General features: G+C 34.3%; 1 long non-coding RNA gene across 1 annotated transcript; it reads left to right on the top strand.

Moving 5' to 3' along the window:
• LOC119783908 lies at positions 1-884 on the top strand. The gene is made up of 2 exons (XR_005280874.1): positions 1-122; positions 609-884. It is a non-coding gene; the product is annotated as an uncharacterized LOC119783908 (long non-coding RNA).
• Positions 885-3,024: the final 2,140 nt, after the last annotated feature.

Raw genomic sequence — 3,024 nt, 5'->3', positions numbered from 1 at the left:
GCTTCTTTTTTTTTTTTTTTTTGTAGTTGAAGAAAAAGAAGAAGAAAGTCGGATTTTCTTGAAGTTACGGACAACCGAAAGCAGCAGCAGCGCCGACAGTAGTGCGGAGAACACCTTTAAATGTAAGTAGTTTGGTTTTTTTTGTTTTTTTAATGAACATCTATTAAAATACATGACGGTAACAGAGCCACCGGGATGTGTAGGAGCAGCTAAAGCTTAAAGCTAACCTGTTGATACGTGATGTTCATCAACAATTAAAAGCCTTCATACAAATGTCACTATTTTTTTATTTTAACCTACATCTTACTGTACTGATAGCCGTATCCCTCTCTAATCAGATCTATTTATTCTCAAACAGTTTATTACAAAGTATTAGAACTTTTAAAGCTTAATGCAGCTGAAGAAATAACATTAGTCCAGCTGTACTGGGCTGTTAATACTGTAAACATTTTGTTTTAATACTGAATAATGTATAGTTTATTTACAGTACAGTATAATAAGGTTTAAAGTATAATTTACTTGAAGAACAATACCAGTGTAATTATACAGAACAGTCATTTTGCCTGTTGACTTAACAGAAATATGCTTTACATGTCATTTTGTTTTAGGGAGCAGACAGAGGAGTGGATAAAATGACCACCTTATCATCGGGGCCAAAAATACTGCTGCAGTCGGATGGAGCGAAGAGTTGAGGCAGAATTCCATCTACATGTTGCATTTCTATGTAAAAGTCACACAAGTTAAAAGAAGTCCTGTTCAAACACCAACGTACAAATATAATCTTTTGATCACAACAAATGATGCTCAGATGCCACTTTTTGTAAATCTCATATTTGTGATAGAAGTGATCCTTGTGTGGGACAACTTAAAAAAAAAAATACAAAGTATGTTCAGGTTTGGATAATGTAATGAAACACACACACACACACACTATATATATATATATATATATATATATATATATATATATATATATATATATATATATATATATATATATATATGTATATGTGTGTGTGTGTGTGTAGGGAAATTACATCTTACATTTATTATATTCATGTTAATTTTGAGTAAGCTTAAAAAAGTAATCTCCAGGTTACCATTCCAAAGTCTTTTTCTGTAGAATTTCATTAATCCATCCAAATCATGAAACCTTCCTTTTTTCTAGCTTTAAAGAAACACTACAGAAAACAGGGGGTCAGTGGGAAGCCTACTGCTGCCACCTGGCCCTGGTTTGTCCTCATGGATGAGGTATTAGGACAGAGGCCCCCTAATGCCCCACCTGTCCTAATTGCCTCCATCCCTGAGGACACAGCAGGGCCAGGTGCTGCAGAGGCTGAGCAGCATCAGGGTGAAGATGAGGAAGAGAATGAGGATGAGAGGCCAGGAGAGAGGAGGGAAAGGAGCAAGAGAAGAAGGAGAGACGAGTTGGTGGATTTAATCAGGGAGGATATCAGATGGCAGAGGGAAGCGGGATAGGATGGACAGATTATTTCATTTATTGGAGAGGATGGTGGACAGATATTATTATTTTTGGTGTTTTTTTTTTTTTTGACAAGTTCAGGTTATGTGTTGCTGTTATTAAATTAAATTATTAAATTGTTTATAAAAGTTATTGTTGTCGGTGTGTTCTTAAAGTCTTTTATCTGTTTCATCACTTCTTTATAATTTAAGTAAACTTAGAACAACATCTCAGTGACATCAGTTTATTTTTAGAGAAGCAAGTATTTACAATAAACTATTAAAAACATTTTTAAGTATTGACATTAGATTTTAAAATTAACTACTACAACTATTTACAGAAGATATACAGTAAATATTACTAGAGAACATATATATATATATATATATATACAATTGTGACTGAGCAGGAGTCCCTGGTGGTGCTGCTGGACTGGATGCGATGCCACACAGATGACCTTGGAGTCTTCTGACTGCGAGTGGGACATCATCTGGGGGGTGGGGGTGCCTCTCTCCACTGTTCACCACATCATCCATCAGGGTTTGCAGGGCTGACCCAATCGACGGCTGCCATGTTACTAAAAAAGTTTAAAATGACGAAGAAAATAATGACTTTACTAAAACTTTTCATTACCCTGAAATAACAGCTAAAATGTGACAATCTAAATGTAATGGTGGTCGGGTAGACCCTCCTCCAGGGACAGACACCTTGGCAGACAGCTGGTCCCTCCATGGAGCACCACTGACTGCCTCCAACACGTTCTCCCCTCCTCATCCTCTGGGGCCGTGATATCACCAGCTCCCAGGCAGATGTTGTGCAGGACAGCACATGCCGTTTTGACCTGTAGAAAAAAATAGACAAAAATATTTATTTTTATTCAGTCATCTATCTTTATTACATGATTTAATAGAAATTTAATTTTACTTAATCTAGATCCACTATTTAACTTATTTTTTCGTTTTTATATTTTTATTTTTTCTTGTATTATGTTTATATATATATATATATATATATATATATATATATATATATATATATATATATATATATATATATATATATATATAATTGCAAATAAAATCAGGCAGTAAGGGGATAACAATTTAGACAAAAAATTATTTATTTCTCAACAGTTTGGCTTCTCAACAAAACATTAGTAATGGTGAAAGTAGTTATTCAAGTCAGTTATTTACAGGGTTTGTACACATTTAACTATTCAATTCAAATTACTAAAGTTATAAACAAATAAATTACAAACTTAAAAATAAATATAAAATTTGATATTTAAACCTATTCATCAATCTGCTGACAAGCGTTTATTTAATAGCTGGTATATTCTGATCATTAGCAGGCCCTGTGGGTTAGAATAATAGCAGGTAGATCTTACCTCACCACTGCGCTCTGCCAGCCTGAGAAAAATCCGTCGCAGGTTTTGCTGCCGCCGAAGCCGTCAAAGCCGACTCTCCTCCTCCAATAACAAGTAAATAAAAAAAATATAAAAAAAATTTCCATATCAATTTTTTTGTTTTTGTTGTTTCTTTCCGTATTTCTCGAGCTGTCGG

This window comes from Cyprinodon tularosa, unplaced genomic scaffold (assembly GCF_016077235.1).
Source record: "Cyprinodon tularosa strain WSP-4 unplaced genomic scaffold, ASM1607723v1 ctg213, whole genome shotgun sequence".
In the NCBI taxonomy this organism is placed as follows: Eukaryota; Metazoa; Chordata; class Actinopteri; order Cyprinodontiformes; family Cyprinodontidae; genus Cyprinodon; species Cyprinodon tularosa.
Note: the sequence above shows the minus strand (reverse complement) of the source record. Positions and strands in the feature narration are given on the sequence as shown.